General features: G+C 39.0%; 1 protein-coding gene across 6 annotated transcripts in view; it reads left to right on the top strand.

Annotated features, from left to right (window-relative positions):
- Nucleotides 1-17,500, top strand: part of Syn (synapsin) — a 747,383-nt gene that overhangs the window by 593,366 nt on the left and 136,517 nt on the right. The gene's annotated exons all lie outside the window — the stretch shown is intronic.

Here is a 17,500-nt window from a genome sequence, read left to right as displayed (position 1 = left end):
TTGAGATTAGATCTTCCAATGTTACGTGAAGCGTGGTCGGGGACTAGTACAGTCCTTTTGAACCATCACCATGTAGCATAGTTGCTAACGTCTTGACCTCGTGATTTTCGACGCACGGGTCAGGGTTCGTATCCCATGGCGGAGCTTCTAAAAATGTTCAATCTGTCATAAGAAACATACACAACTTGTCGGAAGGCTCGCCTAATACGGGATTAGATGAAATTGAGATTAGATCTTCCAATGTTACGTGAAGCGTGGTCGGGGACTAGTACAGTCCTTTTGAACCATCACCATGTAGCATAGTTGCTAACGTCTTGACCTCGTGATTTTCGACGCACGGGTCAGGGTTCGTATCCCATGCGGAGCTTCTAAAAATGTTCAATCTGTCATAAGAAACATACACAACTTGTCGGAAGGCTCGCCTAATACGGGATTAGATGAAATTGAGATTAGATCTTCCAATGTTACGTGAAGCGTGGTCGGGGACTAGTACAGTCCTTTTGAACCATCACCATGTAGCACAGTTGCTAACGTCTTGACCTCGTGATTTTCGACGCACGGGTCAGGGTTCGTATCCCATGGCGGAGCTTCTAAAAATGTTCAATCTGTCATAAGAAACATACACAACTTGTCGGAAGGCTCGCCTAATACGGGATTAGATGAAATTGAGATTAGATCTTCCAATGTTACGTGAAGCGTGGTCGGGGACTAGTACAGTCCTTTTGAACCATCACCATGTAGCATAGTTGCTAACGTCTTGACCTCGTGATTTTCGACGCACGGGTCAGGGTTCGTATCCCATGGCGGAGCTTCTAAAAACATATATATATATATATATATATATATATATATATATATATATATATATATAGATATATATACATATATATACAGATATATATATACATATACTGTATATATATATATATATATATATATATATTATCCGCCCGTTTCTGCCAAAAGTGACTCAAGGGGACGCGTCTCCTCCAGCCCCTGATTGGCTGAGAGGGTGGTGACGTCACGGCAACGGAGACAACTGATTGGCCGACAGCAGTGACGCACGGCAACGGAGACGACTGATTGGCTGAAAGTGGTGACGTCACGGCAACGGAGACGACTGATTGGGCAAAACGTGATTTGGCAATACGAAATTGGGCAAAACGTGATTTGGCGAAATGAAATGGAACAAAACGCTATTTGGCGAAAGCGAAATGAAATTGGGCAAAACGTGATTTGGCATAATGAAATACAAAATATAATTTGGCTAAATGAATTTTGGCTAAACATGATTTGGCAAAATAAATTTTGGCAAAACATGATTTGGCAAAAATAATTTTGGCAAATTGTTACTTTTTTTCTCACCCTACGTCTGGTAGGAATAATCTTGTCAGCGGCAGCTCTTCACTAGTCTTCTCCATACGTCTCTATCCTCGTAGGTCTCTCTTGTACTTATGGTAAATTTGTGTCTCTTCTTTCTAATGCTTCCTCCACACCTTTTATCCATCTGGACCTGGGTTTCTTTACTGGTCTTCTTTCGGTAGATACTCATTCCAGCATTTGTTTTGGATACCTCCAATCTTCCATCCTCATAACGTGAACGTACCAACTCACCTTCCACTCTTCTATTAAACCCAACACTGACATCGCTCCGATTTCCTGCCTAATCCGCTCATTTCTTAATCTGTCGCATCTTGTCACTCCTTTTATTATCCTAAGGGCTTTCATTTCGGCTGCTTGGATTCGGCATTTTAATTTTGTGCTCAGGGACCAGGCTTCTCTGCCGTACGTTAACACATGTTAAAGAGTGAATCTTCGCCCCGACCTCGTCAAGGACATATAACCTGAGTCCCTTTTTTCCCTGTCCCCAAATATAACCCTCTTAGCTATATATACTCTCATACTCCACACTATGTAGCATTCTGCTGAAATGGACTACAAATAGTGGTCGAAATATACAGATTTTCTGTCCATCTTATCTTATTCTCCGACAGTGGGTCAATTAGTCTTATACATACATATCTATTTATCTGTTCATACATTCTTATATATATATATATATATATATACACACACATACATATATATATATACATATATATATATACATATATATATATATACATATATATATACACATATATATATGTGTATATGTATATATGTATAAACGTATATATATATATATATATATATATATATATATATATAATACTGATGACCCACTTTCGGAGAAGAATAAGCGAAGATATAGAGATCTGTATATTTCGATCACTTACTGTGATCCTCTTCAGCAGATATGAGTTACAAAGTACAGAACAATGTGTATTTATAGTAAAGCAGTGAGGTAGCAAGAGGGGACAGGGCTCAGGTCAACACGCCCGGCACGCTTGCTCGCATCTTGGTGGCTCAGGTCACATGACCGGCGTTGCATGGGCCTTGGTGATTTTTGTCCACCGCTAATGTTGATGGTAACATTTTATTTATGGCAAAAGAAGAAATACAGTCTGGTGACCATTGACCATGGGAAATGTTGTAATTTGGGAAATTATTTATTAAGGGGGATTCTACTATTTTTCTTCTGATGTAACGGTAGTCTTAGAGTTTTTGAAAGTAAAATTACAACCATACCAGAACCAGCTACCACTGCCACTAGATAAAATATTAAGTTTAACGCAACTTTGCGTCAACACCAATGTTTTTTCATTCAAAGATCTTTATTATAAACAGAAATTCGGATGTTCCATGGGCTCTAATCTCTCGCCAGTTCTAGCCAACTTATATATGGAATATTTTGAATCAGTGCTATTACCGGAAATTAAACCACCCGCCATGTTTTGGCATAGATATGTAGATGACATCTTTACGGTTTGGGATGATGAATGGGGATCATTCCAAGAATTTCACAACCAACTCAATCACCTAACGAACAATATTAAATTCAAGGTGGAATGGGAATTAGATCACAAATTACATTTTCTAGATATTTTAATAATAAGAAATGCGGAGTCACTGTCCTTCACAGTTTATAGGAAGCCCACCCACACAGGGAGCTACCTACATTTCTTTAGCCACCATCCTGACAAAATAAAATATAGTGTAGCTTCAGGCCTATTCTTACGGGCTTTGAGAATTTGTAGCTCCCAATACTTAGATTTGGAACTAAATTCAGTGAAAAATCAACTAACAAAATTAGGATACCCGCCGTGGTTTTTACAAAAAGCTCTTAGCAAGGCCAAAATTAGTTTTCACAAAATAGATTCCCATTCCGCCATGAATCATAATTGGGATAATAGATGCATAAAATTGCCTTTTAACAAATCAATCCATGAATTGTCTCACATGTTACCAAAGGAAAAGGTAAATTTTATCTTCCATTATCCTAATAATTTGTTCAGTAAAGTTGTCAATATACATCATAGATCCAAGAGTAATACAACTCCTGGAGTTTATAAATTACCTTGTTTAGATTGCAATGATGTATATTGGGGACAGACGGGTCGAGATCTCAATACCAGGGTTAAGGAGCACAAGAACTCTGTTAAATACGGACAGGAAAATTCCGCAGTATTTCAGCACGTCGCCAATAAAAACCACCGAATAAATTGGGACGATGCTGAAATAATTTATAAATCCAAATGTAGTTTCAGAAGAAAAATAGTAGAATCCTCCTTAATAAATAATTTCCCAAATTACAACATTTCCCATGGTCAATGGTCACCAGACTGTATTTCTTCTTTTGCCATAAATAAAATGTTACCATCAACATTAGCGGTGGACAAAAATCACCAAGGCCCATGCAACGCCGGTCATGTGACCTGAGCCACCAAGATGCGAGCATGCGTGCCGGGCGTGTTGACCTGAGCCCTGTCCCCTCTTGCTACCTCACTGCTTTACTATAAATACACATTGTTCTGTACTTTGTAACTCATATCTGCTGAAGAGGATCACAGTAAGTGATCGAAATATACAGATCTCTATATCTTCGCTTATTCTTCTCCGAAAATGTGCTACGACATATCTTTGTTGTTATATATATATATATATATATATATATATATATACATATATATATATTATATATATATATATAGCTACGATCAATAAGTAATGAGAAAATGTCAGGAGAGACCTTATTTATTTTCATAAGCTTACAAAACTTTGTCTCCTTCAAAATAACTGCCTCTTACATCTACACACTTCTGCATGCGTCTCTCCCAATCCTGGAAGACCTCCTCAAAGTCCTTTTTTAGTAGGTCAGGGCTGTTGGGTGGGTGTTGTACTACTTTCATTCCCCTGTCGGCCATCCAGGTGATCACCAGCGTTGACTTGTGGCATGGGGCATTGTCTTGGTGCAACCACCACTGACCACTCCTCCACTGATGTGGCCTCTTCTTCCTCATCCTCTCCCTGAACCTTTTCAGAACAGTAAGGTAATATTCCTTACTGACAATTTCACCCTGAGAAACCCATTCAACGTAAATGAATGGAATGACCATGGCCTTCCCTTGCGACCTGCTCATTTTTGCCTTTTTGAGTCTGGGGGAGGTCGCGTGCTTCCACTGAGCACTCTGACGTTTGCTCTCAGGGTCGTAGGTGAACACCCAACTCTCGTCGCAAGGCACTACCTTATTCAGGAAACCTGAATCAGCCTCAATAATTTCGAGAATGTCAGTGCAACATTCCACACGAAACTGCCTCTGGTCGTCGGAGAGGATCTTTGGAACGAACTTGGCACAGCCTTTGTGGAGCTTCAGATCTTCGGTCAGAACTGTCTCTATCGTGCCAATACTAATACTAACAGCTTCAGCTGTCATCTTACATCACTAACCTTTGCACTTCCTCAATGTTTTCCTCCTTGCGTGCCCTTTTCGATGCTCCAGATCTGGGTTCATCCTCAACCTGTTCATTTCCTTCAGAAAATCTGTTAAACCACCAATAGAAACTTGCTTGGCTCATCTGTTGATCCCCATAGGCCTCCTTTAACATTCCATAAGCTTCTTGTTTGGTTTTCTTAAGTTTAACACATAATTTTATGGCGTAACGTTGCTTCTTGTTTCCCTGCATCTTGACAAGTGTTCACAGAGCGGCAAACCGAATCAGACTGGTTCCACCACGTTCACCGCTGCACTCAGACCTACATATATAGGAAGTTGCCAGTTAGTAATTTTATAGAATATATGTATGTGTACTTCACCATGAAGTAGTAATTTGATCAAATCATATTTAATGTCTCGCCTATCACTTTCTCATTACTTATTGAACATACCTTGTGTATGTATGTATGTATATATATATATATATATATATATATATATACATATATATATATATAATATATATATATTGAAGTATGGAAGACAAATGAGTGGAAGGGTGGTGAGTTAAACACAGAGAACAGTTGGAGTTTTATTCACTGACGTTTCGTCCTTACCAGGACATTCTCAAAGTACATACAGTTTCAGAAATTTAACAGCTTATATAACCCATCCTTGCCGAGTTCCCCTCCCTCTATCATCCGTCCTCTACCCTTTTTCATGTGACTCCGACCATGTCACTTCTCCCTCCGTTCTCAATTGTCCTTTTTACCTCCTTGATAATCAGAGTACATACCGCTCCTGCTAATTTTATAAACCCTTCCCTATGGTTGATGCAGGGGTGGGAAGTAATGTAGGCTGCCTCCACTATTTTTCTTTTCTTTTTCTCTAGACCTTTGTGGAGCACCTCTATCTTGTTCCAATCTGGAAGATGACCACATTGGTCTAAATGAACTACTAGCGAGTTGGAGGTTCTGTGAGCTCTGACGTCATTTTTGTGCTCATATGTCCGTAGCTCCACTGATCTTCCCGTCTCTCCATAATATCCTAACGGACAACCACCACATGGTATATTGTAAATTGCGCCCTTCTCTACATCCTTTTCTGATTTATTTCTATTCTTGACAACTTCTCCTAATTTTGTATCCGTGGAGAAAGCAACGCTCACACCCGCTTTTGTGAGAATATGTCCCAACTCCTCCGCGTACTTCGAGTTGGGGACGGACAAAAACCCCGCCCTGCCTTCTCCGGACCAGTCGTCCTTCTTCCTTTTCATTATTACCGTTGCTTTCTTCCTCAATCTGTGTAGTAGTCCTTCCGGGTATCTGAGTTTAGTGAATACTTTGAAAATATATTTGATTTCATCCTCTAAAAATTCTTCGCTACAAATACGGTACGCCCTTAAGAAAAATCCTATAACCACTCCGTTTTTAATTTTGTTGCTATGCGCTGAGTAGAAATGAATCACATCGTCTTTATTGGTGCTTTTTCTGTAGACAGAGAATGATATCTTACTACCTCTCCTCCAAATCACCGTATCCAAGAAAGCTAGTCTGTTACCCGTCTCGTGTTCGATAGTAAACTGGATGTTTGGTTCGACATGATTCAATCTACTCAACTTGTCATCTAATTGTACCTCTTTCGGAGCGATGACAAGGACGTCGTCCACATACCTCAGCCAAAGCGTGTCTCTACCCATTATCTTTATGAAATAATCTGTCTCTAAAACTTCCATATATAATGAAGCTAGAACCGCACTGAGAGGACTACCCATTGCAAGTCCTCGGTGTTGTCTGTATTCTTTCCCGTTGAACATGAAAGGACCAAACTTCACACATAGAGACACTAATTTCAAGTAATCACTTTTCCCCACTGGTAAATCAGCCTCATCCAAACTGTCTACCACCTTCTTGGCCGCTGTCAACGCTCCTTCTACCTCGACATTCGTAAAGAGCGCAGTTACATCATAGCTAGCCAAGTGCTTAGCCAAACCACTATCACAGAGGCTAGGCTCGATAAGTAATGCCCATTTAAAAAACTCTGGAGATCTGATCACGAGGTTAAAGAATGTGGATCTTTCAGAAAAAGTGATGGTCAGGAATAAACTTGGAACGAGACCCGTGACTCTCTTTTTCCACCTTTTTCAACTTGTCACAATGTCTCAACACACACACACACACACACACACACACACTCACACACACACACACACACACACACACACACACACACACACACACACACACACACACACACACACACACACACACACACACACACACACACACACACACACACACACACACACACACACACATATATATATATATATATATGTATATACACGAGTGTATATATATATATACATATGTATATATATATGTATATATATGTATATATATATACATATATATACGTATATATATCATATATATATATATATATATATATTATATATATGACGTAAACTGAGTAGGAAACACAGGAGTCACAGGAATTCATGGTCATACCGTCCGCTAGGAGAGATGTGCTCCGCCCGAAGCCTAATACGCGACTGATGACCCCTACTACCTGACGAATCGTTCGAAGTACCTGATTTGCGGACCCACATACGGCGTTCTGCCCTCCCATAGGTTGCCTCACACCACTATTTCCTATTGGTTCTCTTTATGCTTTCTATGATCTTCTCTTTTAGTATATAAGTCAATGTATTCTGACATTTGGCATTGCTTTTGAAAATCGTTCGAAGTACCTGATTTGCGGACCCACATACGGCGTTCTGCCCTCCCATAGGTTGCCTCACACCACTATTTCCTATTGGTTCTCTTTATGCTTTCTATGATCTTCTCTTTTAGTATATAAGTCAATGTATTCTGACATTTGGCATTGCTTTTGAAAATGTACACAGTGTACGAAACGTCAAGCTCCACTAAATCGCTACTCTTCACCCTTCTGAGTTTGAATCATGTCCTTTGGACCAGCGATAACAAACTTACCTCCTGAAGCCAAGTCTATAGTTAGACGTCTTGAAACTCTACACAAGAAGATCATCAATGTATCAATTGCTATTTTCTTTAATGAATATATATATATATATATATATATATATATGTGTGTGTGTGTGTGTGTGTGTATGTGTGTGTGTGTGTGTGTGTGTGTGTGTGTGTATGTATACATATATGTATATATATATATATATATATATATATATATATATATATATATATATATATATGTATATCAAGGACTACTATTACACAGGACGTGCGCACCCAGATCCCTTGGTCCGCTAGCTGAGGCCATTGCTTTCTTTGTAACCTAACATTTTATATTGGACAAATATATCAAAACTAGAAACCTAACATTGTATACAGGACAAATATATCAAATATTGACTTATTCAATGCAGTATAAGTTAATATAAACTTTTATAGTGAAATAAACTATTTCTAAGGCACTGTTATGCTTTGAAATGCCAATTTTAGCCAGACTTAACATGTATTATTGTATGAGGTTAGTGGACACCAGGGTTGGAGATTTTTTTTTTTTTTCATCTTTTTAAAAAAGATAAAAAAAAAATCGATTTTTTATTTTATTTAAATCAGATTTATTTTATTTAAATAGATTTTTTACAGCTTTTTAAATATTGTGAGATTGCTATCTGATATGTAATCTGATTGCTAAAGGACATTTTTAGCATATATAAGGAGCAGTGTTATATAGACTTGCCACAAGTATACAAGGAACGGTATTGGCCATATGTGAGGACAGTATGCTCAGGTTCACTCGATTCCTCCAAGAGTTTTCTCATCTTGGTGACATTTGCTGCATTGTCTGTCACAACACTTCCAATGTGACAACCAAAATCTTGTTCAGCCTTCTTGATCGAATTTTGTACAAGTTGTAGAAGATATTCAACAGTGTGAGGTTTCCCTGTTGTGTCTATTGTGTCAACTAAATAAATCTGACCAGTGGATGTTGTTAGAGTGACACATATTATGGGTTCATTATGGATGTTAGACCACCCATCAATTGAAAGACATACAGTTTCATTATTCAGGTCATCTGCACACTTTTTATATTCCTTTTCATACACAAGATCCAAGTACTTATCAGCAATATCTTTTCTAGACCATCTTGAGAAACTGAGGATGCTCAACAAGACGAAATGGTGAATTTGTAGTAAATATAATTCTTGCAACTTCTTTGTCGAGATTTTCCTTTTGAGAGGCTGAAGTTATTATGATAAATCTGTCCAGAGATGTTGATGACTTTCTTTTAGATGAAAATTATTTAGCAGAAGTGGCGTCTGTGGAGGAGTCTGATAGTGACTTTTTTAATGGTGGAGTCAGGTCTGCAGAAATTAAAGTGGAGCCGATGATGAAGGGATTGAAGCTGTTGATACAGATCCTGAAATGGAAACTGAATTTTTTTTATCATATTGCATAATTTATAAATGAATAAATAAATGAATGAATACATTGTGATTTAGGCTACTTTTGAGTACAGTAGTTATGTTTAGATAATGATCATATTCACACAAGCCACTAAACTATTTGGAAATAATTAACAGGATATGAAATAGTTGGGCTTGGAATTCAGCCCACACAGGATTCAGTCCACTTTTAGTTTCATTAAGAATAATGGATTAGTTGGGTTAGGTTAGGCTAAATCCCTTTGGGCTGAATCCCATGTGGACTGAATTCCAATGGAAACTATGAAATATATTACACAATGTTGAATGAAATTAATAACAATCATCTATGCCCCAAAGTTGAGTGGATACAGTATATTATAGTGATATAGTCATTACCCAAATTTAGAAGTAATGAAGTTGAAGTATCATCTCTTTATGCCTTCACATTTTCATTGCACATGCTCTCCATTGTTCACCAGATTTATATAGTTACGTATGAAAAGGGAGAAATGCACACAATATAAGTACAATTATTCACCTGGGTCATCAATTTCTTCGTCTGTATGCTGTGGCTGACCCTGGCATTTATCTCTGTGAGATTTTAATCTAGACACAATGCCCTGTAGTTCCTGGCTGCAGTCTTTGCATTTAGCTCGGTACCCATTGTCAGAAGTTGTTGGTAGTTTTTCAAAATAATTCCAGACAGGATAATTTTTTCTGCCTGAAGGAACCACTCTGCCAGGTCCAGAAGACATCCTTCCTGGTTGATTCCACAGCAGCAACTGACTCAGTGAGAAGCTGCTTACCTAGAACAAGTTTCAACAAGAACCTTGTTGAAACTTGTTCTAGGTATTAAAAAAAAAAAAAAAAAAAAAAAAAAACGCCAACCCTGGTGTCCAATAACCTCATATTGTAATACCTGTTAAAGCATAACAGTGCCTTAAAATAGTTTATTTCCCTATAAAAGTTTATATTAACTTATACTGGATTGAATAAGTCAATGGTTGATATATTTGTCCTATATACAATGTTAGGTTTCTAGTTTTGATATATTTGTCCAATATGAAATATTAGGTTATAAAGAAAGCAATAGCCTCCGCTAGCGGACGCAGGGATCTGGGTGCGCACGTCCTGTGTAATAGTAGTCCTTGATTTATATATATATATATATATATATATATATATATATATATATATATATAATATATATATATAACTATGAAAGAAATTCGCTAGTAACAGCGACATCTATCCGATAATTTTATGACAGTCGCATGCAGGATTCGAGCCAACTGCATTCGGCCACCAGTAAGATCACCTTCACAGAGCCTTAGCCCACTACACCAACAGACACTTAAAAGCCTTAAAACCTGGAATCGAACTGATTCCCGAGGATAGGACAGATCACTAATCTACGACCCCAATTCCTGTTTTACACAAGGCCCAAGTGCACCAATTGGCAAGGGGTAAAGATCGGAACAAATCTCTTTCACGCTTTTCGCCATTGTAACTATGAGAGAAATTCGTTAGTAACAGCGACATCAATCCGATGATTTTCTGACAGTCGCATGCAGGATTCGAACCCACTGCTATCGGCCACCAGTAAGATCACCTTTACAGAGCCTTAGCCCACTACACCAACAGACACTTAAAAGCCTTGAAACCTGGAATCGAACTGATTCCCGAGGAAGGAAAGATCACTAATCTGCGACCCCAATTCCTGTTTTACACAAGGCCCAAGTGCACCAGTTGGCAAGGGGTAAAGATCGGAACAAATCTCTTTCACGGAGTAGACAAGTGTTATATGACCAGGATACGTCAGGTAATACTCGAAATGTTTGAATGTAGAGACGAGGGCTAAGGCCTCCTTCTCCACCGTAGAATATGATCGCTGGTAGGGTAGTAGTTTGGTAGAGTAGCGACACACGGGATGTAAAGCCCGGGTGTCGTCGTCTGCCTGCAGCAAGACCCCCTACTATCCCTTCTCCCGATGCGTCTACGTGGAGAATGAAGGGTTGGGAGTAGTCAAGGGTCTTCAACACCGGTTCGCTACTCAGGAACTGTCGAAGGGTCTCGAAGGAGCGTTGGCAGGCTGGAGACCAGACGAATTTCTCCTTGGGACTTTTGAGGGCTGTGATAGGGGCCGCAATGGAGGAAGAGTTGCGTCATAAGCGGTGGTAGAAACCGCCATCCCCAAGAACAGTTGGAGAGATTTCCGGTTGGAGGGTACAGGGAAGTTCAGGATAGCCTCCACGTTCGCCTGCTTAGGTCGGTACTGTCCGTTTCCCACCTCATGCCCCAGGTATGATATTGTCGCACTGCCAAAGATGGACTTAGACAGGTTGGCGACAAATCCAGTGGTGGCGAGTCGATTAAGAAGGGCGTCCGACTTGCGGAGGTGTTCTTCCCAGGTATCTGCTAAAACAAGGATATCATCTAGATGAGTAAAAGTGTCAGGGAGGCCAGCGATACTATTACTAATAGCATGTTGGAAGGTGGCAGGGGCATTGCACAGCCCAAAAGGTAGAACAAGGAAGTTAAAAATGCCGAAAGGGGTGATAAAGGAGGATAAGGTTTGGGCTCTGGGGTTAATCTGATTTGGTGATAGCCTCTTATCAGGTCCACCTTAGAGATGAAAGCTCTTCCCACTTAATCCACGAGGGCGTCGATGCGGGGTAACGGGTAGCAGTCCTTGAGTGTCACCGCGTTGAGCTTCTGGTAGTCGACACAGAGCCTCCACTCGTCATCACCTTTCTTCGGGACTAGAACTGATTCACTGTCTGGTTAGGATATTGAGGAGTTTCCTGGTACCACTGTCCTTTTAGAACCTTGAGGGGCCCTCTTATTTGGCGCCTATAGAACAGTTCAAAGGGAGAATATCCCAATGACTGTTGAACCGTCTCTCTGACTGAGAACAGCATTAGTGGTAACCCCTCATCCTAATCCGAAGAGGATTGATTGCAATATTTTTTTAGCATTGACTTGAGAGATTGATGAAAACGTTCTAATGCCCCTTGTGATTCCGGATGATAAGCAGAGGACAGGATTTGGGAAATACTTAGCTCTTTTAGGATACTGGCAGAGGTCGCTCGTGAAGTTAGCTCCTCGATTGGATTGAATTTTTTTTGGCAATCCTACTTGAGTAAAAAAAATGAACAAGGTGTCAGCTATAACTTTGGCATATATTTTCTTAAGAGGAAAAGTTTCAGGATACCTCGTTACCAAGCACATGACAATAAGAATGAATTGATGTCCCTTTTTGGTCTTAGGCAGGGGTCCAAAACAGTCTATAATAATTCTGTCAAAGGGCTCATCTGGAACTGGAATTACCTTAAACCTGGGGAATTTTCTGGTTCGGCTTGCCCGCCATTTGGCAAATGTGGCAAGACCTCACATATCATGAGATTGTCTTTTTTAAACTAGGCCAGAAGAAATTAACTTATATTTTCTTAAGAGGAAAAGTTTCAGGATACCTCGTTACCAAGCACATGACAATAAGAATGAATTGATGTCCCTTTTTGGTCTTAGGCAGGGGTCCAAAACAGTCTATAATAATTCTGTCAAAGGGCTCATCTGGAACTGGAATTACCTTAAACCTGGGGAATTTTCTGGTTCGGCTTGCCCGCCATTTGGCAAATGTGGCAAGACCTCACATATCATGAGATTGTCTTTTTTAAACTAGGCCAGAAGAAATTAATATTTTTTCTTATAAGTTTTACTGACCCCCATATGTCCTTCAGCTCCATCATGGGCTATTTCATTCACTTGATTTCTGATGGATAAAGGGATAACTATCTGGTGGACTTCTGCCCAAGAATCACGGTCAGAGCAATTGGAAGGTTTGCTACATCTCATCAAGATACCATCCTGGTAGAAGTAACCTGGGAAATGGCCGACCTCATCCCTGGAATCGCCCGTAAGTCTATGGAAATTTTTTAAGGTGGGATCATAGTGCTGAGATTTGATTAAGTTCTCTCGGGAAATTATTTGGTTAGGGAGATCAAATTTATAAGACACATTACTATCAGAGCGGGGAGTTTGAGATCTGGTGACTGCGCACAGAGGAAAATGTCAGGGTGAAGGTGATCTCCCACAACAGTAGGGGTCTTGTCACTAGAGAACGTTATAATATCTGGAGGAGGAACAACTATAGATCCAGCTAGATCATTTCCTAGGATGAGATCAACCCCGGGGACAGGCATAGAGTTTTTCCAGACGCCAACTTCTACTTCTCCCTGAAACAATTTACATTTTAAAAAGACTCGAGCTAGCTCGATGGACTCGGTAGAAAATGAATCACTGACAGTTACTTTCCTTCTTGTCATCCTCTTATTTATCTCAGGCAAAGCCTGTTTGCTCACTATGGACTGAGCTGCTCCAGTGTCTCGTAAAGTTGTAATAGGAAAAAGGAGGGTTTCTCATCAGTAGAAAATTCACCATGGGACATGAAATCTTTAAAGGCATCCTCACATGGGGGAAAGGTCCTTTTCACTACATGGGTCACTGGTTTATGAGGACCGTAAGATTTTATTCCATTATACTGGTTAGGTGCTTTCGACCCACTAGGGCACTTTTAAATTCTGCAACCAGGCTCTTGGCATCGAGTGATGTGATGGCCAGGTTTTTTACAGCAGTTACAGGGAGGAGAGAGGGGTAGGGATAGAGGTCTTTCCTACCTGCTTATCGTCGGAAGTGGCAAGGAAACCTACTGATGGCTTTACAAAATTGTTTCCCCGCTGTACGTTCAACCTGTTCAATACTGAAAATTGATCGGCAAGTAGGGCTACTTTAGTCAAATCAAGAGCATCTTTCCCATTTAAATGAAGCATGACTTGGAATAGAATTCTACGTTTAAATTCCTCGAGGACCATCAATTTAACGAGTTGATCACAAGTTTTCACTTTGGTGGCAGAGAGCCATTCTTTAAAGGTTTTGAGCTTTTCAGAGGCAAATTCGACAAAGGCCGAGTTAGGTGATTTCGTCAAGTTTCGGAACTTTTGACGGTAAGACTCAGGGGTAACTTGATAGGCATTGAGGATACTAGATTTGACTAATTCATAGGAAGAGTACTCCTCATGACTGTTGAAGGTTCTGGCGGCTGTTCCTACCAATTTGTTTTGAATAATTCATACCCATTCTTCTACGGGCCAGTTTAAGTGCTCAGCTAGACGCTCAGATTGCCTAGAGAAGTATTCTGGGTCAGATTCATTAAAGTTGGGAATAGAGGCAACTTGGTTATTCAATAGGAGGGTAGATTTATTATTCCTATCTATATCAGCTAACGTTAGTTTACGCTGGTATTCTAATTCTAGTTCTTTTTCACACTCACGTTGTTTTTCTCTGTCACGTTCCTCTTTTCTCAGCTTAACCTCACGGTCTTTCTCTCGTTCTTTCTCACGTTCTTTTAAGTTCATTAATTCAAGCTCCCGATCTTTCTCTCGTTCCTCACTTTCTTGTTTCATTCTTTCTCTCTCTAGTTTAATTTTCTCTAATTCTAAAGTTATTTACATTCGGGTCTCTTTCAGTTTCGACACGAGCACTCTCCTGGGGAATTAATTTGTATACGTCTGCATCCAGTTCTAATGAAGCTACGAGGTGTTCAATAACCACTCTTTTAAGTTCATCCTTTCTTAAGGTAGAAGGGGCATTAATTCGGTAGGCTTGAGTGTGATCTTGAGATCATACTCTAACTGATCCACGGAGGGATTATTAATAAAAGTGACTTCCTCAGACCCTGTCTTAACCCGATGACCTCCCCTAGGGACCTTCGGTGATCTCTCCTACTTCCAACTTTCCCTGCTTCAAAACGTGTGACGGTCAGCCATTATGAATCATTCTTCTCCTACTCTTCATCGATAGTAGACCTTATAGCCATCGGAGTTGTAGTTCTCACCCTGAAGAAGCTTCTGCAAGAGGCGAAAAAATTTAAGTTTTCGGTGTCAATGTCAACAGCTTTTTGTACTGTTACATAATATTATTATATTTTTCGGTATTCATCAGCGCCTATCTCTACACCTTATCCATGGAACTGACATCATGAATGATTTTGTTCATACTTTGAACTATGGAGAAAAAAAGATATTCTTCCAACTGAAGAAGTTGTATCTTAAAATAGCCAAAGCTATTAGCGCAGTTGACTTTAATCAGAATTGTGCCCTAGAAACATATATATATATATATATATATATATATATATATATATATATATATATATACATATACATATATATATATACACATACATATATGTATAAATATATATACATATATGTATATATATATATATAAACATACATACATATATGTATATATATATATACATATATGTATGTATGTTTATATATATATATATACATGTATATTTATATATGTATATGTATATATATGTACATGTATATATATATGCTTCTAGGGCACAATTCTGATTAAAGTCAACTGCGCTAATAGCTTTGGCTATTTTAAGATACAACTTCTTCAGTTGGATTTTGTTTTTGTTTTTGTTTTGTTTTATAGTTTGATTTGTACTGATAAGGACAAACAGGACAGTTAGAGCGGTGACAGGCGACCGTGTAGTGCTTTTATGTCTGGTCTGTGACATTTGATATTTTTCTTTTGGCTCTTTTTATTTTTTATTTTCGGTGGTTCCATTTGTTGACACTTTGTACTTACTCTCTTATTAATTTCTGGGTGTCGTTCGGAATTTGTATTGTTCCGTTTATTTTGACATGGGATATGTGGCGTTTTTGTCAAATTTTTTGCATTTGGGTTGACGCTTTATACAAATTTGAAATTAATTTCCTTTTGTCATTCGGAATAGGTTTTGATTTTGTTTTATTGTATGATTTGTATTACAGCTGAGAGTACAGTATCATTTCATCGGGGTGTGATAGTTGGTTTTTTGTTCTTTTGAATTGTTGTGGTCCCATTTTTGTGACACTTTAGCAAACCTTGTATTTAATTTCTGCAGGTCATGCAGGACTTGATTAGATTATGTTTGTTAGGATTTGTGTTTTTAGCTACGGAGGAACGATGGATAGGCTTTTTGGATTTTGGTATCAGCGTGTTCTTGCCTAGTATATTTAATTTTGTTATCCTTTCTCCATGTTGAGGAGTTTTACTATTCTGTTAAAAAAAATGCAACTCTGTTCAATCCGGTGGGACCTGTCCCAGAGAACATCGGTACACTATATAACTGAATCCTTTTGCTTACAATGTATAACCCTGAGGACGAACCCCGGACAGGGTTCGAAACGTCGATAATAAATTCTGTTACTCTGAGTCCAGTGTTTTGAAACTTTCCGATAATATATATATGTATATATGTATGTATATATATATATATATATATATATATACATATATATATATGTGTGTGTGTGCGCGCGCGCGTATATGTGTGTGTGTGTGTGTGTGTGTGTGTGTGTGTGTGTGTGCGTGTGTGTGTGAGACGAACAGAGTGAGTAATTGGTAAGGAAGAGAGTGGGGTTAGGTTAGGTATACGTTTCGTGGATCAGATTTTTGTGGTAAGGCAGAAAAGTTAATATTTTTGTCGTTTTTTTTTTGTCTTTATGGATTTGGAAAAGGCTTATATTAGGGTAGACAGGAAGGCACTGTGGGAGGCTTTGCAAATATATGAGATTGGAGCCTGTGTTAGAGTTGTAAATGCAGGGAATGAGTGGTTCGAGGTAAAAGTGGGACTGCTCAAGGGATGGGTCATGTCCCTGTGGCTGTTCACTGTGTACATTTATGGTGTGGTGCGGGGAGATAAAGGCGAAGGTAATGGACAGGGGACTGGAGATGGGTAGAGAAAATGGAGGAAAGTGGGAGGCAAACCTGTTATTGTTTTATTGTTTGCTGAAGACATTGTGCTTGTGGTAGTGTCAGAGAAGGGATTAAGGGAGTTAATGACGCAGTTTAGGATGATATATATATATATGTATATATATATATATATATATATATATATATATATATATATATATATATGCGTAAGTAACCACTAGGAAAAGTAAACTAACGAAGCAGAGCGCTTTCGTATAATTACATCTTCAGTGCAGATACAAAGAAGGAATTATAAGATGAAGAAACAAGGTACATAATATATATGACATAGTGAAGAGGGCATTCGGAGAGGTAGTGGAAGAAGTACACGTGACGGACGTTTGGGCCGTCCTGGTAGCCAACAAGTATGGGACGTTTGGGCCGTCCTGGTAACCAACAAGTATGGGACATCTGCTCATAATTTATATTACAATTTAAACAATTT

Source organism: Oratosquilla oratoria, chromosome 40 (assembly GCF_046742065.1).
Source record: "Oratosquilla oratoria isolate Oo_2021 chromosome 40, ASM4674206v1, whole genome shotgun sequence".
NCBI lineage: Eukaryota > Metazoa > Arthropoda > Malacostraca > Stomatopoda > Squillidae > Oratosquilla > Oratosquilla oratoria.
Note: the sequence above shows the minus strand (reverse complement) of the source record. Positions and strands in the feature narration are given on the sequence as shown.